Below are 25,719 nucleotides of genomic sequence, written 5' to 3'. Positions count from 1 at the left end.
ATTTTCTAATATTTCTGGTCTTGGTTTATCTTTATAGAGTCATAACACCCACCATGCAAGGTCACTGGGAGGACTGAGATAATATATGAAAGTGTCCACCATGTGCCAGATAGAAGGGAGTGGAGAAATGACAGCTGATTAGAACCGGGATCCTGGGCCTGGTTGAGGGCCCTGGGAACATAGTATGTCAATAAGTGGGCCGTGGTGTTTGAACTTAGGTACCCTGAGCTGAGAAGACCCCTGCAGGGGATGCTTAGGACACTCCAGGCCTTCCATCACCAATAAGAGCTTTCCTCTGAAGCATTAAACAGAAACCTCCTTCCCACCCTCTAAGTGCTCCCTCCAGCGATTCTCATCAGAACCACTCTTTGAGCCCCAACCATCCCCCTTTCCTTCTTTCTCCATCACTCCATACTTCAAGGCCCATGGTTCAACTCCCAGCTGCCTCCTGGCCAACTCCCGAGCTCCTTCACCCATTATCCTGCCATTGTACCCTGCCTGCTGATGCTAACCTTCGATCAGTCTGACTCATCGCCTCCTCCACTGTGAGAGCTGCCTGCACGCTGCCTCACTTCCCACGTGCTCATTCACTCCTCAACGCACCAGGATCTCACTCCTCCTTCCATTGCTGCATGAAGGCCAAAACTGTTTGCCTCTGATAGCCAACAACCCCATGTCACTAAATCCAAGAGACGTGTCTAGTCTTCCTTTTAGAGGATTAATCACCAGCTTCAAGACTGATGATGGCTTTTTCCTTTTTGAAATCTCTTCCTTTAGCTCCCTGATGCCACACTCTCCTGGTCTCCGTCCAGTTTCTTCCAGCAACTTCTTTGAACCTCCGTGATGCGTTGGGATTGTCCTGGAGGGCGCAGTACGTTGGAGTTGCTCTGGATTCTGTCCGAAGCTCTCCTCTCTTGCTCTACACTCTTGTTCTGTAAACTCACCCACTTCCAGGGCATCAAGGATCATTTACATGCTGAGGACTCCAAAATACACACGTCCAGCAAGTCGCGCTCTTCCGAATTCCAAACCTGACTATGTCTCCAAACGCCTCCTGGATGGGTCCATACCGAATGTCACATAAGCCTCACTACTGTAATACCCAAACTGTTCATTAATTTAACAGCAGTAACAACAAAGCTCAGCTTCTCCTGTGATCCCCATTTCAGTAAAGAAGCTCCGCCATCCCTCACTAGGCTCCAAGCAAGAAAAGGGGCCACCATCCTTGGCTGCTTTCTCTCTCACCTCCCACAACAGATCACCACATTGCTTTTATTTTCTGTTTCCTTTGCGTTTTGTTTTTAATGGCTGCACCTGCAGCATATGGAAGTTCCCAGGCTAAGGGTGGAATCAGAGCTGCAGCTGCAGCCTATGCCACAGCCATGGCGACACTGGATCCGAGCTGCATCTTTGACCTACACTGCAGTTTGTGGCAACGCCGGCTCCTTAAGCCACTGAGTGAGGCCAGGGATCAAACCCACATCCTCACAGAGATGTTGGATTCTTAACCCACCGAGCCACAATGGGAACTCCGAATTTCTTCAGTCTCCTACAGATCTTGAATATCTTCCATTTCTTATCCCTCCCCACTGCAACTACACTGGTTCAAGCTACCACAATTTCTTGCCCCGATGATAGCAATACTGCCCTAAACCAATCTCCCTGCCTTCAGTTTAAACCCCTCCAATCTATTCACAACCATGTAGTCCAAGCCATTTTTCTAACGTGGAATTTGATGTCAGTCTCCTAAGACCTTTACTGGCTCCCCTCACCCTTGGGAAAAAGGCAGGGTTCCTTCAAGTGGTTTTGAGGGGTCTTTTCCATTTAATGCCCGCCCACGTCTCCAGTTGCAGCTCTCAGCCCTCTTCCCCACTCCCGTGTTCGGTTCAGGAATCTGCCTTCCTCTCTCCCAACGCTGGGCACTGACCCACTTTGACCTCAGCCTGATGGCATTCTTCCCTTTCTCCCCCATCCTGTCTTCTTTGCTTAATAACTTCTCATCCTTCAGGTGATACCACCTCCAAGAAGCCTCCCCAGTTCCCCACGCAAGTTGCAGGCCTTCATGTATGTTCTCGTAACATCTTATGACTCCACTATAACAATATTTATTCTGTGTATGATTTTCTTATACTTATTTGTCTCTCTGTAAGATATGAGCCCCATGAGGATGGGAATTCTGTTTTGTTTACCACTGTATTCCCAAGAGCCTAATATGCTACTAAGGACATAATGGGTATTTGATAAATATTTACTGAATAGACAAATGAACAAATGAGTACATAAAATTTTAACCTATTAATACCTCTGTGGACTTGGGTCACCGTCTTTGGCAAGGTGTGATCTCTAAAGTCCAAGACTTTCATATTTGATGCTCACCAGCTTCAAGTCATCTTGCCTCCTTACCCTCCCTGGCACCTCTTGCTCCCACCAGCCCAGATTCCCTGTGACCTGCAGGCTTCAGGGTCTGTATGTTCCTGTATCTTGAACACATCTGACAGGTATGTCCTTGTATCCATGTGCTTCAGAACTGGGGCAAGGGCTCTCCTGGGCTTGCCTTCTCCTCCCAACCCGGAAGTGCTCAACCACGTGGTACCCAGGGCAGAACCACTCAGACGTCTCTTCAAGATGGAGCGTCAGTAGCATCTATGGAGGATCTAGATCTTAGAATGAAAAGGTGGCAGAATGGAGTTACCAGATGTTACCTCCTGGCCCAAGCTGTGAGCTATGAGTGCAGTTTGGCAGATGAAGTTAAAACAGGCAGCTTCTCCTGGCCACGGGCAGAATGCAGACCCGAGGCCTTAGATGGCCCTGGTGTCCACTTCCATGTCTTCCTCTTCTAAGACTCTAGCAGCCCTGGGCATCTCTGCAGGACCTGCTCTGAGTTGCCCACCACACCCAGGCAGGAGCCCCAGCACCACATGACACTCCTAGTGGGCTTTCATTGCTCCTGGGGGGTGGGGTGGTGACGAATACTCTTACTATTCTGAGATCCGATCCCTAAAGCAGATGGAAAACCCATAAAATAGAGCTGCTGGTGGAAATGCCCAAAGCGGTGTCACTCCCATGCACATACATTATAACCACTCCTACCATCCCGCTAGGAAAATCAAGACTGATTTTTCTTAAAGGGTTGAACAGGCTTTTGTCAGATTTGAACCCAGTGGTGCTCTCTGACCTGGCCAAACATCTGGGTTCTTGTGGCTCTAGGGGTGATCTGTCAGCAATGACTGCAGTACTAGGTGTCCTTAGAAGCAAAAATGACAAGACAGGTAGCCCCCAGGATACACCAGGTCCCAGGCAAAGTGGCCCTGCCCACATCCATTCAGGTCCCTTCCTTTATCCAGACACCTTGCCCGTTCCTACCTCCCCACCCCCGCCTCTCAGAACCCTGGGAAATGAGAAAGCGGTCCTCACGCCATTGTCTTTATGCCTCTTTCCTAACTCTTGGGGGTGGGTGGGAAGCTATGACTCTGCAAGCTGGTGCATAGGGGCCTTGGAGAATTAGAAAATACTGATGACACTTTCCGTTCATTCAGGTTAGAGTAACTGTGGGTTTGGAGGATTCTGGCAAAGGTCATTGAAAGGAGTGAGGTATTAGCAAAATCTTCCCATCTGAGCCCAGATGGAAGCACTAGGGATCAGTGGCAAAGACCAGCAAGAAAGACCCTATCCTGCCAAAGATGTTGATGTCAAGAACGGTTCCCCACCACCGCTCACACAGGACCGCCTCGTTCCGTGAGTGTTTTCCAACAGGGAATGTCAGTTACAAGGATGTCGCGTGGTCACACCCACTCCTTTTTTTCTTTCTTTCTTTCTTTCTTTTTTTTTTTTTTTTGTCTTTTTGCCCTTTCTAGCGCTGCTCACAGCAACGCAGGATCCAAGCCACGTCCGCAACCTACACCACAGCTCAGGGCAACGCCGGATCCTTAACCCACTGAGCAAGGCCAGGGATCAAACCCGCAACCTCATGGTTCCTAGTCGGATTTGTTAACCACTGCACCACGACGAGAACTCCCTACACCCACTCATTTCTGAAGCGTGAATCTCCTCCTGGCACTGACCAATTCCTTATCCCGCCTTGGCTCCTCCATCCTCCAAACACTCCCCCATACATCCCCTCCCTCTCCTCCCCGTTCCTTCTTCCTCTTCATGTCAGTTGTGTTTTTTTTTTGGAAATAATGGCCTATTGTGACAAGAGTATATTTTGCAGGAATATCGGCACAGAGAAAGCTAAAGACTGCCTCTTCATCCGAGGGGCCTGGGGAACAGAGCACACAGCAGATGGCTGTGAGGACTGTTTAAGACCTCAGATGTGGACGGGGCAAAGACAAAGACAGACCCCAAATCTTCCCATTCTGACCTTCAGCTGGTGAGCTCTGAGTCTTTTAACACGACCTTGTAAGTCAACTACACTCCAATAAAATTTTTTAAAAAGTCAGTCAAGGAGTTCCCGTTACGGCTCAGTGGTTAACGAATCCGACTAGGAACCATGAGGTTGTGGGTTCGATTCCTGGCCTCACTCAGTGGGTTAAGGATCTGGTGTTGCTGTGACCTGAGGTGTAGGTTGCAGACGTGGCTCGGATCTGGCGTTGCTGTGGCTGTGGTGTAGGCCGGCAGCTACAGCTCCGATTAGACCCCTAGTCTGGGAACCTCCGTATGCTGCAGAAGCAGCCCTAGAAAAGACACAAAATTTTTTAAAAAGTCAATCTGTCCATCAGTCATCCTGGAAGTGAGGGTGGCAGACAATCAGGATGGCCAGAGAGGAGGCTGAGAGGAGTGGACACAGGAGGAGCCCCTGCAGCCTCCTCTAACTCAACTGCATCCAGGACCAAGGCATCTTTTTCAATTTTCACTGTCCTTGTTTATTGCGTGCTTAACTGTAGACAAAGCAACTTCTTTCATCTCTGAACAGGCAGGATCTGGCTTGGTTCCTCCAAAGAAGTACACTCTCTGAAAGACGAAGACCCCAGGCAGACAATTTACCCAGGGCCGGATGGGCGTCGTGTAAGTCTACACAGGGAGGCTGCCTCTGAACGCGAGAACAGAGTGTTCATATTAATTAACATCTTCATAGGAAGAAAACTCTCCAGGGAGTATCTGTTTGATTATTCTTATTTACTCAGTGATTTTGCTGCGTGGCGGTTCCCTCCCCTCACGCCTAAGGAGCCTGAACGGATTCTGCAAAGGCAAAGGAAACAGTGCTGCCTTTGGATGGAGATTCCAGGGCAAGAAAAGGAGCGGGGTGATCCTTCTGCTACATGTGGGCCTCCAGGCTAGGAAGGCTGCCACCGAACATGGTGACACATACCTATATCCTGTGTCCCATGTGTGCCCGCATATTGTCAACGTGTGAAATGGGACGACGTCTACCGGAGATGTTTTTGAGAGAAGATCCTGCAAAACCCCAAACCTTTTATGTGACAGTTCTGGTGGGCATCCTGCCCCATCTCCTTCAGCCCTCGTATCTGTCCCCAGATGGGAACCATGTGACAAATTTCAGGATGACTGATGGACAGGTGGACTTTTTAAAAAAATTTTATTGGAGGGTGGTTGACTTACAAGGTTGTGTTAGCTTCGGGGTACAGCAAAGAGATTGAGTTAGACACATAGCTATATCCATCCATGGGGTTATTATACAATATTGAGTCGCATTCCCTGTGCTACACCGCTGGTCCTTATTACAGACTGATTGACTTTTGACTTATGTACTAATTCATTATTAGTTTAATTAATTAATGGATGGCTACCACGAGGCAACAGAGAAAAAGAAGAATGCTGCTGGAGCCCTCCTCGGGTTTCTAGTTATTAGGCACCTCATAGGAACCAGCTGCTGTGCTCTGTGGGCCTTGGAAAGACACTGAGGAATCAGACAGAGACAACCCCTGCCCGCAGAGAGCATCCTGTCCACAGAAGGAGATAAACTAGCATGACTACCTGGAAAACCCTCAAGGCTGGAAGGCAAAGTCGAGAAGGCATCAGGCCCCACGTGAAGTTTCTTACACCTGCCGCTTGCAACATGGACACACGCTCTCCTTTCAGAGGCTATGAGATGATACACACACACACACACACACACACACACACCCATTCTGACACCCCGGTCAGATAGGAATGTCTGCTACTGGGGGCCGGGACCGGGGTTCTGTCACCGTAGAAGAGCAGGCAAGCAGTTGCTCCCACTTCCTTGTACTGGAAGGGTCTGCTGCTGCCTGAGCTGCTTTATTGCAAGGACCATCTGGGCACAGAGAACAAAGCGCTCTCCCCTCTGAATGACCGGCCGTATTAGTCATACCCTCTTAACTCGACCCCTCCGTCCCTAATCTTCACACTTTCCTTCATTCCCTTTGACGGAGGCCGAGGACTGGCTCTCTTTTCTCACCTCTCCCGAGGCTGGAGAAGAGAAGTTTGTCCGGGACAAAGAGCTCTGCCCCCGTGCCTGTGGGTCCAGCAGTCAAACTGGGACAGGCTGTATGAAAAGCCACCCCCCCACCTCTCTTGGCCCCAAGGCCCTTTCTGGACATGGGGATAAACTCGCCCAACAATGCTCACCCCAGGCTTCCCAGGGCTCCCAGGCCCCAGGCCAGATGGACTTGGCAATTAGCTCAAGGCAACTCATGTCCTGAAAGCTCTCCCTATACCAGCCCCACTCCCTTCTGATAACCCACACGCTCCCAGCACTTCGGCATCTGACTGGATCACACTATTGCATCCTTATCCACATCAGCCTTAAACTGTCCTCCAGCTGTTTAACGCAGGGAGCATGGTAACTAATTTTTCTTTATGCTACAGTTCCTCCAGGAAAGAAAGTGTTTGATGTGGATCCCCCTTACAGTCTAGCAACAGCCAGGTCTGTGTCACAACTTGATTTTGCCACTAGAATGAAGGACCCCCTAGAGATTCTCCTACTAAGTGAAGAGAAAGAAAAATACCATATGATATCACTTAATGTGGAATCTAAGATATGACACAAACCAACCTATCTACAAAACAGAAATACTCACAGACATAGAGAACAGACTTGTGGTTGCTAAGTGGGGATGGAGAGGGAGCGGGATGGACTGGGAGTTTGGGGTTAGTACATGCAAACTGTTACATTTGGAATGGATACGCAATGAGGTCCTACATACATCGCAGGGAACTTTATCCAATCTCTTGGGATAGAACATATGGAAGAGAATATGAGAAAAAGAATGTGTATAAATGTATGACTGGGTCACTTTGTCGTGCAGCAGAAATTGGCACAACCTTGTAAATCAACTACTCTTTAATAAAAAAAAAATTTGAAATAAATTAAAAATAAATATTTGCTAAAAAAAAAGAGAGAGAGAGACAATGAATGACCCCAACACAGAAACCCTGAATCTTCTGCTTGGAATGAAGACCTAGAAATCCCACCCGGTACCATCCACCTGCACTTTCCCCAAGGGAGGGCCTAGGTTTCTCTGGAAGGGGAAGGAACCAGCACCTGTTCACACCCCTAATCCAGCATCATGCACCTGCTCAAGAAATTCCTTTTCAGAATTTCACTTGGATGCTATAAGATGCTGTTTATGTGTGTGACCTGTGGGTTCTGGCGTGGTGGTTCTGCTGTTTGGTTTTTAGTGCTTAACTAGGTAAGAGCGAATTAAGAGAATTCTGATCCATGGGGACGTGCAGATTTTCAACCCGCCCTCCCCACCCCGGTTCCCACCATGCACACCCCCTGTTCTCGTCTCCAGCATCCAAATGACGTGGGTCTCAGAGCATCTGTCACTCTGCCCCAACTCCACTGCGCGTGCGCGCGCACACACACACACACACACGCACATACACACAGCTTCCACTTTATGTCTTGCCTCATGTCAAGGCAGAATTGATGACGATGAGTGAAGGAGACAGGAAAAAAAACTCCAGTGGACGATGAGCTGGGTTAGGTTTATGGCAACAGGCAGCAAACCCATTCATTTCATGTTTTGCAGAATATAAAAGCGCTGAAACATTTTAATTTTAAATTCTTATCATTGGATTTACTGCTTTTCTCTCGCAATGATTTGTGTTGCTTTTTAATTTTTACAGTCTCTACAGAAGCCAGATGCTACTGCCTAAGGACAAAATAATAAAAACCTACTGCAGTCATGAGTTACAGAACAAAAAAGAAACAAGCAGTTGACAGAAGTTAATATCTCAATTTAACAGTGCTGCTTTGCTAATGATCCTTTGATATGTGTTTATTTAGAAAGGTCTGATCTTGACCTTGAAGGCAAACTCAACCACAAAGTCTTTAGGAGAAAAGAAAAAGACTTTATTTATAGATTGGCTTTATGTCAATCACTCTGGCAGCTGGTCCCCAAATGCCAAGCCACCGGAGGAGGGCACAGAGGGACAGAGGGACACACAACCCCAGAGAAGTGTTCATTCTGGGATTGTGTGGGAGAGGGAAGTGGAGGACAGGGTTTCAGGGAAGGTCAAACCCCGACAGGGCTCTGTTCTCAGCTTCCTCTGGAAGTAAGCAGAGTGCTTCTATTCCATCCAGAAAACGAGACACAACCAAGCATCCTAAATCTTAGAAAAGGGACACACGTGCCAAGAGATGGGGCCTGGGGCAGCAGGAACTGCCTAAAGGGTAAGGGCTGTGCAGCAGGGCAGGGCCTTGTCTGCAGACTTTTCCAGAACTGCTCAGAGGCATCTCCAGGAGCAGGAGAGGCCCCAGCAGTTCTGAGCTTATTCCCTCAGCCTGCCTCTCCTCTCCCATCCCGGGCCAGGGCACTGGTCAAAGGAGGTCCCTGGGGTTCAAGAATGCCAGGGGCTGGGCCACCGGAGCACATACTCACCACTTGTCTGTGGGAATCCTGCACCAGGCCACGCCCGGAGGTCCCTCTGCACCCAAGGCCGCTGCTTGTTTCTGCCAAGCCTGAGGCTGACAGGGGCTGGGGCCCATCTCAGCTGAAAAGGCCTTTTGCCCCCATAGTGTTCAGCTCACAATGCTTCCCCCCCACCCCCCATCTGTTCCAGGGAATTCTCCTCTCCTAACTGGTGACCCTCAAAAGCCAATAATCAGACATCCAGTCCGGACCTCTGTTCTCAGTGCAAAATCCATAAATGCAAGTGCCCTCAGCATGGTCCACAGGCACCTTACACTCAACGCGTCCAAACCTGAAACCCCCATCTTCTGCTCCTGAGCTCGACCCCCGACCCCGGATCTCTGTCTGAGTTGTCAGCCCTGTCACCCACTGTGTCACCCAGGTGTCATCGTGGAGGCCTCTTGTCCTCTGCTTCCCCATCCCAGTCTGGCTAATGCTTCAGGACCTAAGTACCTCTTCCTCTCAGAGAGACTGCATCGTCCAAGCCACCAGCGTCCCCAGCAGGGTTCCTGTAAGCGGATCGTCACCTCCCCCAGAGCTGACCCACACAACTACCCGAGCGGCCTGTCGGAAATCGAGTTGATCTCGTAACTTTCTTTTAAAGGCTTCCCAGGTCTCTCCATCACCTACAGATAAAATCTGGGCTCCTTAAGACGGTCTAGCAAGACTCCATGGTCTGGGCCTGCCGAAGCCCCCCGCCTCCCCTCCACATCTGTCTCAGACGTGATGCTGAAGCCACATCACCACCATGTCCAAACACGCGTGGCTCTGTTTCTTCCGTCCAGCTCTCCCTCCCTCTTGGCTAGTTTCCTCTTCTTTAAACCTTATGGTGTCTTCTTCTTCTCCAGGAAGCTTTCTTTACGCCCTGGGGATCCACCATGCACCCTTCCTCTGGGCGCCCCCACTTCCCTGTGTACAAACATCTCCATCACCGCACACAGTGTTGTACACTCTAATTACCTGCTTACGTGTCTATCTTCTCCACTCTGAGTTTCCTGAATGAACACACCAGGAATTACTCATCTTTGGGTCCCCAGCGTTTAGCACACAGTAGGCACGCAATGAACGCTGAATGAATGAGTAGCCGGCTCTTTCACTTATGAGAATAGGAGGAGCGGGGCGTCACTGAGTCACACGCAGCTCAGTGAGACTCTGGCTTTGGTGCGGGGAAGGGGCAACGGTGCGCAGGGGTCACACGCAGGCACATCCTTCCACCCCGGCCCTTCCTAAGCCAGAGCGCCTGTGTGCTACTCGCCGCCTTCAGCGTACACATTGTTAGGCTGATGGCACCTAGTTTCGTCAGGTTTCTCCAGGGCCCAAGCAGGTTTTTCTAGACCAGCTGGGTGGACATTCCCCAGCCAAAGTTCATCAGTCTCCAACTGGAGGGCCGGAGCAATGGTTCTCCCTGTCCTTGTCACTCAGGCTCCTTCTCACCAAAGTCAGCCACCAAGTCAGAGCCCCTGTGGACTCTGACGTCGGTTTATCGGCCTACTGAGGATGGGACAAGGGAGGGAAGGTGAGGACCAGAGGAAGGAAGACCTACCGGCCAGCTCTTGCTAAGGCAAGACTCACATCAGGGCTGCAGAAATTCCTGCCCACGCAAAGCCTCAGCCCTGCTAGGAGGGAATCAGCGCCCAGATCAAGGACGTTCCTGTGCCTCTCCCTGCCCACCCAGCAGAGCGCGGCTGCAGCCTCTACAGGTGCTGTGTGTACAGGACGGCGGGGCGTGGCGAGAGAGGGAGGGCTGTCCTTTTCCCAGCTCAGCAGCTCCACACAAAGGTTCATTCAGGGCTGCAGGGCCTGTTCTTACCCAAGATAAACCAGGACAGCTGATAACCACTGGAAACCACCGCCTGATCTCGGCCTTCCTCCATGAGGCTCCCATGCCTTCACCCTGCCTGCTCTGTTCAAAGGGTTTCCTGCCCAAAGCCCTTCCTGTTCTGGGTTAGTGCCCCAGGCAGGGTACTGGCCACCGAGTCCAGCCCCCTGCCTCTGACTTCCCAGATGGGAGTAGCCACTTTTTCTTTAACTATATTCATAGATGATGCTTGAATTCTATGGCCAATGTCTACTACTTTTAAAGGGTGTAATCACAAAATCATTCAAATTCAACTCCTAAAACACAAACAAAGAACTATGAAAAACTAAGGGCCCATGTACCCACACGGTCTCAAAAGAAGCAACTCCTTTTTTTTGGCTGCACCCACAGCATGCGGAAGTTCCCGGGGCCAGGGATCGAACCGGTACCACAGCAGCAACCCTAGCCACTGAAGCCACAACGCTGGATCCTTAACATGCTGCACCACAAGGGAACTCCAAGAAGCAGCTCTAAATCTTCTTTTTTTTCTTTTAAGGGCCACACCTGTGGCATATGAAAGTTCCCAGGCCAAGGGTTGAATTGGAGCTGCAGCTGCCGGCCTACGCCACAGCCACAGCAATGATGGATCTGAGCCATGTCTATGACCTACACCACAGCTCACAGCAACGCCGGATCCTTCACCCACTGAGGGAGGCCAGGGATTGAACCCGCATCCTTACGGAGACTATGTCAGGTTCTTAATCCGCTGAGCCACAACAGGAACTCCAGAGAAGCAATTCTAGAGATGGAGATACCTCAGTCTCTCTTGGGAACATCTTTTCAACTCAAAAGTTATCAGCAGAGTCTAACCTAAGGTTCTTCTCCTTTTTTTTTTTTTTTTTTTTTTTGTCTTTTTGCCACTTCTTGGGCCGCTCCCATGGCATATGGAGGTTCCCAGGCTAGGGATCGAATCAGAGCAACGTGGGATCCAAGCCACGTCTGCAACCTACACCACAGCTCACAGCAACGCCAGATCCTTAACCCACTGAGCAAGGCCAGGGATCGAACTCACAACCTCATGGTTCCTAGTCGGATTTGCTAACCACTGAGCCATGACGGAAGCTCCTCCATTTTTTGTTTGTTTGTTTTTTTGAAGTTCATTGTCTTGGTTGTAGGGCAAAGGTAAAAGAAATTCTTTGACATCCCCTGTATATTTTCACTGTGTTTCTATTCTCTTCCCCAGCACAGCTGGCAACATCCAGGTGGACCCCATTTCCTCCAGCAGAAACGGGGATCAGCTGCCATGTTCTTCCCTCCCCCTTCCTGGTAGGAGCCAGTTCTAAGAGGTGAGAGTTCTTGGCTGGCCAGTCAGGTGACCCTTCTCCACAATCCCCCCGAATGAGGAGCCTGGGCCTCGTGCTCTACTAGAGGAGGCAGTGGGACCACTGACTTCCAGGCCACTCAGGAGGAGCAAGACGGCCACTTGAAAACATGCTTTTACTGTAGGCTGCCAGCTGAGGCCCAGACTGAGTTATGCGTCCTCTGTGTTGAACAACTACTACTTATCAGGTAAGTCATAAAGGATCATTCATAAAATTAGATTCGCCACTTGTTTTTATAGCACTCATTAAGGAACATAAAAGATAATTCTTTTCAGCATTTGGGTGCTGAATTATAAATTCAATTAACTGGACACAGTGAAGTTCACAGATCCAGATATCCTTATATCAAAGCGGCAACTCCCAACCATGAGCAGAGAGAAAAAGGACACGCGCGTCCCCCTGGCGTCCCAGGTCCCCTGTGTCAGCTGAGCAATCTCTCCGCAGCTTTCCTCACTCACTTCTGCTCATTTCCCCCCTTGCTCGTGACTTTTTCTCGGCCTTGGGAAAGGAAATGGATTTTGACAGCACAGGGAGAAGGGAAGACTCTGAATTCTCAGACAAGGTACAGAGCCTTTGTTCTGCCCCAGGTACTCTGGAGATAAAAACAGCCTTGGGGTGTTGCAAGGGTTAAAGTGCAGCATGACTGAAACACCTAGCAGAGTACCTGGCATGTGGGCAGCATGCAATGACAGGGAGATGGTTATTAGTCACATCAGTTCCTAAAACAAATTTATTTTAAGCCCACCTTCCCCACTACATCATTCCTAGTAATGGAACCGGCATTTATCCAAGAGGTAAGGTGTACCGGCCCTGCATTGGTCTGGGGATGGGAGATGGAAAGGCCCAATGCCCGTAGGAATCCACAGACGACGCGGGGATGTCCTTGTTAACACATTCCTCCTCTAAATTCCTCTCCATGCACCACCCAGGCTGGCATCTGATTACACAGTGACCTTTTGCTGGTCCCTGGTTGATTTATATGCGTCTATATATATCTATAGGATCTCCCAGTAAATTTATGTTTGGATAGTGGGAAAAAAACAGTATCACAAGCATTAGCATCAGGAATCTCTAGGTTCCAGCCCAGCTCTGAGACCTAAAGAGGCAGGGTGGTAACGCAGTCAGTCGCTGCGGCTCAAATCTGACTTGGCCACTTCCTACGGCTGTGTGACCTCAGGCACATGACCTAACTCCTCTGTGCCCGTTTCAGACTCTGTAAAACCAGGATGATAACAATGCCTACTTCACAGGGTTTAATGTAGATCCAAGGAGATCATTTATTTTATTTTAATTCATTTTATTTTATTTGTTTGCTTTTTAGGGCCACACCTGCAGCATGTGGAAGTTCCAAGGCTAGGAGTCAAATCAGAGCTACAGCTGCCAGCCTCTGCCACAGCCACAACAACGCTGGATCCGAGCTGGATCTTCGACCTACACCACAGCTCACGGCAATGCCAGATCCCCAACCCACTGAGCAAAGCCAGGAATTGAACCCAAATCCTCAGGGGTACTAGTTGGATTCGTTTCTGTGGCACCACAACAGGAACTCCGAGACCGTGTATTTTAAAAGGCTTAGTACTACCTAGCCTGGAGCAGGTGTTCAGTAAGTTTGAGTTATACTGGTTACCAGGTACATACCCCAAGGAAAGCTTTTCATGTCTTCCTCATCTGGAAACAAGAATGTTCACCTTGAAAAGCTGATATAAGGACCATGCAAAATGATCGAGGTTAAGCATTAGCACAGTGCATGGCACCCTGGAAATTCTGTAATGATTCGCTAAGTGCTCATTTCTCCTCATGAGCAAGAACCAGACCTCACACACTGTAGTATCCTCCTCACGGTAGAGCCCCATCAGCCCAAACTGGCATTCACCAATGTAACTTACAGAGGAATGAAGGGACTAGAACAGAATTCAGAGGTCTGAAGCAGTTCCCGAGAAGACAATTCTCAGTAGGGATTTTTTTTTTTCCTGGCTGCACCCACAGCATGCTGAAGCTCCAGGACTAGCGATCAAACCCTCACTACAGCAGTAACTGGAGCCGCTGCAGTAACGATGCTAGAGCCTTGACCTGCTGTGCCACAAGGAAACTCCTATGTTGAATTTTTTATTCTTTTTTCTTTTTTCCATTTTCCTGGCCAAACCTGCAGCACATGGAAGTTCCCGGGCCAGAGACTGAATCTGAGCCCCAGCTGCCACCTGTGCTACAGCTGCAGCAACACTAGCTCCTTAACCCACTGCACCAGGCTGGGGATGGAACCTTCAACACGCCAGAGACAACTTGGATCATTAACCCATGACACCACAGTGGGAACTCCCTCTTGCACTTTTTATTTTATTTTTTACTTTTCGTCTTTTTAGGGCTGCACCTACGGCATATGGAAGTTTCCAGGCTAGAAGTCGAACTGGAGCTATAGCCGCTGACCTGCACCACAGCCACAGCAACACCAGATCCTTAACCCACTGAGTGGGGCCAGGGATCGAACCTGAGTCCTCATGGATACTAGTTGGATTCATTTCTGCTGAACCACAACGAGAACTCCCCCTATTGCATTTTTTTTTTAATGGTAATTTTTTTTTTTAATTTTTGGCATGTGGAAGTTCCTGGGCCAGGGGTTGAACCTGCAGTGCAGCAGTGACAACTGCCAAATCTTTAACCCACTGAGCCACCGGGGAAATCCCTATTGCATTTTTTAAAGTGGGACGCAGGAAGGACAAAATCAGGAAACATGAACATGAGTTTCACATGACTCCCACAAATAACTGACTCTAGGCAAAGAATTTCTCTGCTTGGGTTTCCTCCATTGTTCTATGAGCTGAGAAGCTCGCGTGAGTGTCCTAGCAACGTCTCCCTTCCCTCTCCTGGGGCATCACCAGGGAAGTCACCTGGGTAAGATTTTAGAGGGCAGTGCCACACACAGGATGAGGTGTCCACACCCAGCTCTGGATGATCCTCTCACCCGAGATGGGCAGAGAGACTGCGTGCACTCAGGCCACTCCGGAGCTCCTGCAGGAGGAAACCAAGTCCCTTGCTCAGAAAGACAGCTGAGATTAGAGGGACCAGGTTTTGAGGGAGAGGTGCTGCCGTTTTCTACCAAGCAGAGCACGGAGCCCCTCTCTCTGGAGATTTCTGGGAGGACGGGGGCACAGAGTGATTTCCTCTGTGCCACGTGGGCACACCCTGCCTGTTCTAAAGCAGGGGGTCCCTCCAGCCCAAGGGACCTAGGAGTGTCCCCTGACCCCTTTGCCCATAGCCAGGATTTAAAAGCAACAGCAGGGGAACTCCCCTTGTGACTCAGCAGGTTAAGAACCCGACAGAATGTCCGTGAGGACGTGGGTTCAATCCCTGGCCTCGCTCAGTGGGTTAAGGATCCAGTGTTGCTGCGAGCTGTGGCGTGGGTCAAAGATGAGGCTCAGCTCCCGTGTTGCTGTGGCTGTGGTGTAGGCTGGCGGCTGTAGCTCTGATTTGATCCCTAGCCTGGAACTTTCATATGCTGCGGGTGCAACGCTAAAAATAAATAAATGAATGAATAAAATAAATAAATAAATGCAACAAGAGTACATTAAGTTCTCTTCACTCGGCTTCCAAAACTTCGAGAAACAGCTCCACGTGTTAAAAGGAGCAACAGAAGGAGGATTAGGAGGACAGAACCCGATTCTACGACCAGCTAGTTATGTGACCCTGGGCTCCGTTTCTTCGTTTAAAACAGGAGGACGTTGGACCAGAGGGAGTGAAGTCCGTTCCCAGGTATTTAGGGCCGTTACACCTCTCTTCCTCTTGCTTTCCCAAGCTGGGGCCACACTTGGGCAGGGCGTGCTAGGGAACCCCAGGCATCCTGGAAGCGGTCTGGGGAAGGCGAGAGACCCAACCAAAACCCTTACTTACTTTCTTCTTTTTTTTTTTTTTCAAAGTCACTCCTAGCTTCTCGGGACACAAAAGTATCTGTTAAGGTAAGTTAAACTTTCTCAAGATGAATTTTCCTGCTACTTTTAATTAAAAGTTCTTTAGAATTAAAAGGACACCATTCAGAAAAGGTTGAAAAAAAATTTCATTGACACTCCCCCTCCCCCTTTTCCCAAGGCAAAGAAAAAGCTGTTTTTGTGCACGGCTCACCCGGTCCACACTGTACAAAAGAAGGCGGATTGGCGGCAAGACACGTGAGATGACCCTTTGACCCTGAACCGCTGACAAGTCCTCAATGGCATAAATACCAGATAATCAATCACATGCCAGGAGGGCAAGTCCCCTGCCCTCGCCCCAGCGCTGGGGTTTATGAGAGATACACTGTAAATAGACACTGGCTTCTTAAGAGGGGCCCCCTCGGCATTCCAGGGGCCGCCGTAATCCTGAACCAGGCCCGGCCAGATCCCTGACCATCTCGTTTTACAGCTTTCATCGCGAGCTTATAAAGTGCTTTCCCTCCCAAGCTGGACTTCTGCTATGAAATGAAGCCAGGCCTCAGCCACCCGCCTCCCATCCAAGAGGGAGGGGATTCCGAAAATAACTCCAAAGAAAGCTAAGCTAGAGGAGGCAGAAAGAGGGCAGGTCAGCCAGAAACGCCCAAGGTGCTGGGGATGGTAGGGAGGGGTGTGGGCAGGGCTGCGGGAGCCAGGCAGGACCTGGCGGTAGTGAAGAAGCAGTGAGGACACGGATGACAACAGGAATGACCGTCGCTAAGCACTTGGTGAGTGCACTGATGCTCTTAAGGGCCACATGCCATTCTAGGAGAATCTACCAGTTCACCCGAATCTTAGTGTCTATCTTCAAAAATAACTCTGGGAGGTGGGCACTATCACGACTGCACCCATTTTGCAGATGAGGAAACTGGGGCTCAGTTCAAATAAACTGTCCAAACAGCCAGGGGACTAAATGACAGGGAGGGATTTAAACCCAGAGAAATGCTCAGGTCCAGATACCCCCTCCACTCTATCCTCCAAGTCCACGGATGTCTGCCTAGAAGGGGAAAATGCTGAAATTCCATGCTTTAGATCAACCGGTACTTTCAGATCATACAGGAGCCAGAGGGAAGGAAACATTCAAAAAGTTCTGATGAGGAGTTCCTGCAGTGGTGCAGCAGAAACAAATCCAGCTAGGAACCATGAGGTTGCAGGTTCGATCCCTGGCCTTGCTCAGTGGGTTAAGGATCTAGCATTGCCATGGACTGTGGTGTAGGTCACAGATGCGGCTCAGACCTGATGTGGCTGTGGCTGTGGCATAGGCCGGCAGCTGTAGCTCTGATGGGACCCCTAACCTGGGAACCTCCGTATGCCGAGGGTACAGCCCTAAAAAGCAAAAAAAAAAAAAAAAAAAAGTTCTGTGAATGTAGGCCTAAAAATCAATACATCATCAGAAGAGTGTCCAGTTTCCAAGAGAGCCAAAAACTAGGTTGGTTCTAGAGGAGAAAAAGCGAGTCTTTAACTCCAGACCATAAATTCTAACCCCCACTCTAGTGCAAGAGTCTCAGCCCTGCCCTTTAGCCCACCTTGGACCCCGAGAGCGCAGAGATCCAGCGCCGGGCCCGGATGTCTCTAAGGCAACAACGGTCTTCTGAACCTTTGCGCCTGCTCAGAAGAGTTTTACCAAGGTCCTAAACCGGCCTCAGCAAAGGGGGACGTGGGGGCAGGGAAAGGAAGACAGAGCCTCTTGGTAACTAATTTTGATAATGCTTTTGTGTCAGGGTCAAAGGTTAAATATGGCCACACTAATCCGCTTCTTCCAGAATTAAAGCACAAGGGAGATTTTTTTTTTTTCTATAGCTTAGCAAGAGGGCTTTTCTCATGGCTGGAGAAATGGTACTGACCAAGCCCCCTGAATGGGACCCCTGGCTGCTGGAGACACATTCTTGCATTCATCTGGGCAGAGCATCCCAGGTCCTGGCCGCACGGTCAGAGTTATTTATTATTAAGACCGAGGTGAAAGGAATGCAAAGTGGCACTTTAGAAAATGCAAGAGTCCTCTGTCCAGCCCCACCCCCTTCTGAATAATGCTTCCTGAGATGCCCTAGAAAGAAGTGGGGGGAAATGCTCGGGAAGCACCCCCCTCCCAAACACACACACAGAAACTGGAAGAATCATACACACATGTAAATGACTGGAAAACTGTGGTTCTGAGAAGCCATAATAAGCCACCGTGTGTTTGCTCGTACGGGCTGCAGAGTGCTTCTCACGAATTATTTCACTGAGCTTCACAGCAGGCCCGTTAGATAAGCAGGTTTGGGGGACCCCTTTCTACCAGTATAGAAACTCACTTTCTCAAAGGGCAAGTGAACTTGCCCAGCATCTTGCTTCTAATAAGCAGCAATTCTGGGGCTAAAAATAGCCTTTGTTGCTGAGACTGAAGGAGGCAGTCATCCTCCAGGAAGAAACCCAGGGTTGCCCCGCCAGCGGGAGACCCACAGCCAGAAGGCCAGCAGGAATTTGGGCCGGAAACGCGTTTCTTGGGTTCATTTTCCCAGAGCTTCCCCTGGGAAGGGGGTGCTTCTGAACCAGCAGGTGAGAGAGCAAAGTATGTGAACATGACTGGAGGAGCTGTGTGTGTGTGTGGGGGGGGGGGTCCTGCCATGGAGACACCCCCCTCCGACTGGAGCTAATGTCCCTCTTTCACCACCCCCCTTCCTGGATGGGGGAGCAGTCACCACCCCAAGGCAGAGAGGGGCGCTCCCGAGGGAGGCAGTGGTCCTGCAAGAAATGATTGTCCAAGTGTCAGCAACCTGCTGCTTCCCAGAGCCTCGGGGTCAGAGGCCAGGACGGAGCACAATGGCCTTCTCCAGCTGAGGGGTCCAGGGAGAGGGGCCTCCGGGGGGTCCCGGAATGCGGAGGCTCCGCGTCCAGGCACCGGGGTCTCCCGCCTGCCCTTTTCTATCCTTCCTCCCTCCACAAACGCCAGACCCAGCCTCATACACAGGAGACCAAGAAAGGAGGGATTAGGAGCAGCCTCCACACGCAAACACGCAGGCTTATCCCACAAGACGTGGGGAGCAGCTCCGTCACCAGCCCTGCAGAATAAATTCACCCTCAAGCAGGATGGGATGGAAGCTCAGTCTGAGGGTCCCCTGCTGCCTCCAAGCCATCGCCCTCCTCAGGGGCACCCTTCCTGCTCCTGAGCACGCCTGTCACAGCTCTCCCCTTGTCTGTGAGCTCCTGGGGGTGGCAGCCGGGTAGGCGAGGCTGGCTATCCTTGGCTATCTCCTGGTTGGTGCTCAAATCCCGTGCGATGAATGAGGAAGAAATGACACTGTTCAAGCTCCTTCTAGAACTTTCTCCACACTGGAAATTATAGATCTGGAATGCTTTCATGTGGGACCTGTCTCCCTGACCTATTCGGATCATATTCAGTCAAAAATCCTAGGACAGCTCTCCCTCTAATGTCTGCCCCTCGTGTTACACTGAATATGTAATTATTGGATGGACCAGCCTGCTTCCCTCATTCTTTTCTCTGTAATTTAAAATATATAATAGCATTTGACTTGTTTTCATACAGAATTCATATTCAGAGGACAGCATGGCAGATGCAACAGAGGAAGCCAAGGGAGGAAGGGGCTGTGATGAGGTGAGGGGGTGCAGAAGGGCACAGACTGGGTATATGAAGAGCAGGGGTCAAAGCCCCCAAATGTCTCGAGAGATGTCACAATTGTAACAATACCTTAACTCTGGATTGTGCTTTTCACCTTACAAGGACACTACTGCTTTCTAAGATTCTTCTGGTCCTCCTCACATCCAGCTTTGGGGTACATGGGGCAAGAATGGAGTTCTCATTTTTCAGGTAAGAAGTCTGAGACTTGTGCAAGTTGAGTGACTTCTCCAAGGCCATATGGCTGGTAAATGACGAGCAAAAATCTGACTTCAGACAAGAACAGATTCCCCTTTCCTGCTTCTTACTGCTTTTGGTTAACCACGTAACAAATATTTATTGAGTGGCCAACAGCAAAGGGTCCAGGGACCCAAGAATGGTTCAGACAACCGCTCCCCGCAACCCCAACACCAACTAACACACGGAGGAGCAAGACGGCCAAGTGCTGCAAGTAGCGTGTGTCCACGGGGCAGGAGACAAAAAAGAGGAAACACTTTCCATTGCTGGTTTGGAGGAAGAGTGTAACCAAGAAGGACCCTGTCTTAATCTGCTCCTAACAAAATGCCACGAGTGGGCAGCTTAACCAACAGACATTTATTTCTCATAGTTCTGGAGGCTGGAAGTCTGAGCTCAGGGTGCTGGCATGGTGGGATCCCTGGTGAGGGCTCTCTTCCTGGCTTGTAGACAGCCACCTTCTAGCTGTATCCTCACACAGCGGAGAGAGACAGCAAGCTCTAATCTCTTCCTCTTCTTCTAAGGACACTCATCCCGTCATGGGGACTCCATCCTCATGACCTCATTTAAACCTGCCCAAGGGCCCACCCCCAAAACCATCATATCAGAGGTTACAGCTTCGACATTTACATAATAGAAAACAACTGAGCTAAGAAGGCACAGTCTGGGCAGACAAGACACACGAACATGCGGGAGTCAGGGGAAGATACACGGAGAAGAAAACCAGCAAGGAGAGAATGGAAAATTCTCAGTGACTCAGGATGAACACATTGTAGGTGGTGGCATGAGATGGCCCGAGACTCTGACTAGAGGCACTTCCTGGGCCACAGAGCAGAGTCTGATCTTATCTCCCCCAGAAGTTCTCAACCCTCGTTTTACACATAGGTGCTGGGGAGCTTGAGAAAACATCCACACTTGGGCCCCACGCTAGACATTCTGAGTCAGCTGGTTTTGCGGCGGGGGGAGGGGGGAGTCCTTGCTTGCTGTTTTTTTTTTTTTTTTTTTTTTTTTTTAAAAAGCTCCCCCAAGTCATTTTAATGTGTAGCTGTGTAAGATAACAAGGCTCTTCTAAAGAAGAAGCACTTGGTGTGCATTGTAGGTGTCAGGGCCACCCTCACCTGGGATACCAAGCACGAGGCCAAGCACTAAACCCAGGTTGGTCCACCCGCTTCACATCCATCCTCCACGACCACCTCTAGCTGACAGAACTGGGGCAGCGGTCTGGAGACCATGGGGCTCTGCATGCCACCATCCCGGGCCTTAAATGATAAGCCTGTCTCCTGGGGTCCTTTCCCAGAGTCGACTGCCCTCAGACCTGCAAGCTGCAGCCCATCTTGTCACATGCTCCTGGGCCAGCAGGCAGATACCTAATGTGAAGGATCCTGTGCACAGGAACTGCTGAGTTTCTGGCGGCAGCAGAAAGGATTTCAGGCAAACACAGGGATGTGGGACACTCCAATCACCACCTCTGGGTCCCCACAGTATGTGCCATATTCAAGTGCCTTGTATCCTCAATCACCTTTTTAGATATGCGAGTGTTGCACCGCCAGCCCCACTCCCACCCCAAGCAATAGCTGGCTTTTTGAAGGTAGGATTTAGGTCTGATTTTTCTATTTTGCAAAAATTGATAGCGTGCTTACAAACGTACAGCTGGTAGGTGAGTGAGGTCTGAGAACGTCCACAGCATCTGTGCTGTGCTTGCTCTGGGCTTCGCAGAGCCCAGGGGCCCTGGCAGCTCTCAGGGCAGCCCCTGACTAACAGACCACCAAGGAGGGCTCATGGGCAGAATCTCCTGCCCTGGAGATTTCCAGGAAAAGGGAAGAGGACCATTTTCTGGAGATGGCAGCGTTGAGGGGACCGGAGGAATGGTCCACGAGCAAGATTCCTGGGTTCTAGTCAACAGTATGTCTCCCTAACTTGCTGTGTGATCCTGGGTCCGTGACTGGACCTCTCTGAGGCTCAGGATCACCATCCTTAATGCCTCTTGCTCCAGTTGGGCAGTCTAGGAGTCCACACATGTTAGAATTCTAGACCTCAAAGTAGGCTCTTCTAATCTGAATACACCCCCAAACTGAGCATAATATACGAAAATGGTGATTCCAGGTGCTATTTTGGAAGGTGAGGATATGGCCCTGCGACTCACCATTGGATGAGGCAAGTCCTCTTTCTGAGCAGCAGCCAGGCCCCCTTCCATGACCCAGGAGCTTAGGATGAGGAGCCCAGAAAGCAGCCCCGGACAGAGAGTCCAAGCGAGGGAGCCCGGTGAGGACAGTGGCCAAGACCCCGCCTCCTGGACCAGGGGACAGGGGATCCCAAGTCACTGCAAAACAGACACACCAGTGCTCCTTCATTTGTCAAAAACCTCCACTGTGTTTCCCAGAGGAGAGACATCGGAGTGACTCCAGGGCCCAAGGGGCAGCTTTCAGAGGCAACGTCTCCCCCTTTTCAATTCCTGTAACTAAAATGAATATGGAAAAGATAATTACCTTTAAAACATACTTAATACTTGAACACATTATCTCTACCTGCAGAAAAAGAATGTTATCTGATGGGATCTTCCCCATAAGCTTAATCAAATTGCTATCTGAAAACTCTCTGGAGTCCTGTGAAACAGTAATAGAAAATTCAAGGCAGAGGCTGGAAGCATTTTATATTTGTTTGGTTGAGGGGAATGTGCATCCCATCTGACAATGAGCACTTAGAGACAAAGTCATTTCCAATCTGTAATGGATCTTCTCCTGGGGGTGGGGGGGTGGGGGCAGGGAGCACATCGTCTGACCCAAACCTGCAATCCCTCCACTAGGTACTTTCAGAGAAGGAAACGCCAAAAGAAAAGCCTTTTTTTCTTGGAGGGCTCTTCTTAGGTAGGATATCTTCACTAGGTGGGTCTGGGACGGGTAACATAGGAGATGCTTGCCTTGCTACTTAACTCTGGGCTTCAACTTGGCAGGTGAATCAATGCCTGCATTTTCCTTGCTCTGCCCAGCCCCGGGACAGTGCCATTCATTAAGCTGGTAAAGAAGGTAAATGACCTGCCCCGATCCGGCCCGGGGCGAGTGGTCATTTGCAAGGCTGGAGAAAACCAAAGGCAAACGCAGCTTTAAAGAAGATGGAATGCGAGGACCGGATATGTTCCGAGCATCTCAAGCTCCCCTGGCGTGGCCAAGGAAACAGGTGCTGCGGAAGTGCCCGGCCAGCCCTGTTCATCTTGTTGACAGAAGGAGCGATAGGCAAGAGGTGAGAATGTGCTGCATCTGTTGGTCACTTCTCTTGCCTGAAGTCCCCAGAAGGTCCCCCTTAACCCCCAAAGCATGGAGGGCAAAGGGGTGTCCCAGTGCACAAAGTAAGGTACATCAGGACTTACAGAAAACAATGAATGGGGTAGTGGGGAAAACCAGGGCAGTGTTAACAATGGTCATCAAGAGACAGGAGTGCTGCCATGCAAGCAACAGATTACAAAGCAGCATGCATTGCATAGGATCACCCCAATTTTGTTTAAAAGAAAACAGAAAAGGCTGGTGGAATTACAGGAAACACATTTCTTTTGTTTACATGGATTTTCCAATTTCCCCACATGGAGCACATATTGCTACTGCAACTCATTTCTTAAAATGGGCGGCCTAGGTCTATGTGGTCTGGGTCCTGCCTTTGGTCAGTGACTCCTCCCGGGCCCGAGAAAGGGTGGCTGTCCTTCTGGACATCTATAAGATAGGGCAGCTAATTCCCAGACTCCTCCTGACTCTGCAGATTCCCATCCCTCTCCTGGTGAGGGGCCTGTCCTGATTCTTTCTTCCTTCCTGGTTCTGCAAATGGAGGAATAGGTGGGAAGTAAGGGAGGAGGCATCCCTGAGCCAACCTACTCCTTGTCGCCTTCTCTGAAATGCAGTGACTCCAAAAGCACCATAGCCTCCAGCACTGTCTGAACGCTCACTATTCTGCAAACTGCTAACCTAGAAAACCCTGGGATGCAGCAGACAGAGGGGATTTGGGCTGAGTCTATAAACACCAGCAACAGAACTGGAAGCTGCTTTTCATTTTTGTTGAGCTACAATCCACAAACCATCAAATACACTTTTTTTTTTTTTTTTTTTTTTTTTTAGGTCCGCACCTGTGGCATATGGAAGTTCCCAGGCTAAGGGTTGAATTGGAGCTGCAGGAGATCTGAGCTGTATCTGTGACTTAAGCCAGATCCTTAACCCACTGAGTGAGACCAGGGATCAAACTCGCATCCTCACAGACACTAATTGGGTTCTTAACCTACCGAGCCACAATAGGAACTCCAAAACACATTTGTAAAATAACACGATTCAATGGTTTTGAATGCCCTGAAAAAGCTGTACAACCATCACCAATACTAACTCCAGTATGTTAGATCACACCCCCAAAGAAACTCCATAACCATTAGTGGAGACTCCCCATTTTCCCCTCGCCTCAGCTTCTGGCAAATACTCATCTGCTCTGTTGCTATGGATGTGCCTATCCTGAACATTTCACATACATGGAATCATACAATAGGTAGCCTTTTGTGTCTGGCTTCTTTCATGTTGGCTTCAACATCCATGTATGCTGAAGTATGTAAGTTTATCTCTTTTTATGGCTGAATAATAATCCATCATGTGAACATACCACATTTTGCCTACAGTTGATGGGCATTTGGATCCCAGTTTCTATTTTTGAGCTGTTAAAAATAATGCTGCTATGGAGTTCCCATCGTGGCACAGTAGTTAACGAATCCAACTAGGAACCATGAGGTTGTGGGTTCGATCCCTGGCCTCGCTCAGTGGGTTAAGGATCCAGCATTGCCGTGAGTGGTGGTGTAGGTCACAGGTTTGGCTCAGATCTGGCGTTGCTGTGCTATGGCGTAGGCTGGCAAATACAGCTCCAATTAGACCCCTAGCTTCGGAACCTCCATATGATGCAGGTGCAGCCCTAGAAAAGATGCAAAGACCCATCCCCCTCAAAAAAAGCGCTGCTATGAACATGGATGTACAAGTTTTTCTGTGGATGTATGTTTTCAATTCTCCTGAATTTCAGGCTGCTTTTTGAACATAAATTCTTGTCATGAGGTTGTCATCTGTCTCTTTTACACATCCAAAAAAAAAAAAAAAAAAAAAGAGTACAGGCTATTTAAAAGATGGTTTGAACAATCTGGATTTGAGACTTTCAACTACTTGCGTTGCAAGTAACTGACAGTGGTTGGTCCTTGCTGTGCCCGAGTCCCACAAACATAGTCTTACTGCCACGCGTCAGCCCCTCCACCCCGGGGGCCACAGTGCCACCATCCTTACCCCACAGGCCCCACCAGCCCCATCCATCCTGTAAGTGGGAATCCATGCTGCAGTATATGAAATATTTAGGCTGCTTTTCTAAATATATACATTATTTAGCCTACAGTCTATAAAATATTTACATTGTTTGTCCCTCTCACCCCCAAATATCTGCATTATTTACAGTCTAATCAGGGAAACAGTTAACCATTGGTTTTTGGTTTTTATTTTGCTTTTTAGGGTAGAACCAGCAGCATATGGAGCTTTCCAGGCTAGGGGTCCAATCAGAGCTGTAGCCACTGGTCTACACCACAGCCACAGCAATGCCAGATCCAAGCCTCATCTGCGACCCACACCACAGCTCACGGCAACGCCAGATTCTTAACCCACTGAGTGAGGCCAGGGATCAAGCCACGATGGGAACTCCGCAACCCTTGTTGTTTGAGTTGTACATCTTCCCCTCTTCCCTGTGTCACCGGGTGTCCACAAGCTGTGAGAGGCCATGGTGAGTTTGCATGCCCAAGTCACAGAGCAGACCCTGGAGAGGCAGGGAGTCCATGATTAGACTGTAAATAATGCAGATATTTGGGGGTGAGAGGGACATGGAGTCCAAAGCCAGACGGTCAGAA

General features: G+C 49.6%; 1 protein-coding gene and 1 long non-coding RNA gene across 8 annotated transcripts in view; both read right to left on the bottom strand.

Annotated features, from left to right (window-relative positions):
• The window catches only part of ZBTB16 (zinc finger and BTB domain containing 16), a 199,788-nt gene that overhangs the window by 30,395 nt on the left and 143,674 nt on the right, over positions 1-25,719 (bottom strand). The gene's annotated exons all lie outside the window — the stretch shown is intronic.
• LOC146399863 (uncharacterized) overlaps positions 749-25,719 on the bottom strand; it is a 39,531-nt gene continuing 14,560 nt past the window's right edge. The window contains exons 1-2 of the long non-coding RNA XR_014815337.1: positions 4,553-25,719; positions 749-3,934 (exon numbers count right to left, since the gene is read on the bottom strand). The exon at positions 4,553-25,719 is cut by the window's right edge and continues 14,560 nt beyond it. This is a non-coding gene — a long non-coding RNA (uncharacterized LOC146399863). The remainder of the gene's footprint in view (positions 3,935-4,552) is intronic.

This window comes from Sus scrofa, chromosome 9 (genome assembly GCF_054392235.1).
Source record: "Sus scrofa isolate SSC_HxYL_T2T_F1_AM1 chromosome 9, Sscrofa_HxYL_maternal_Yorkshire_Landrace_v2.0, whole genome shotgun sequence".
Lineage (NCBI taxonomy): Eukaryota > Metazoa > Chordata > Mammalia > Artiodactyla > Suidae > Sus > Sus scrofa.
The sequence above is the reverse complement of the archived record's forward strand: the minus strand, read 5'-3'. Positions and strand labels throughout refer to the sequence as shown.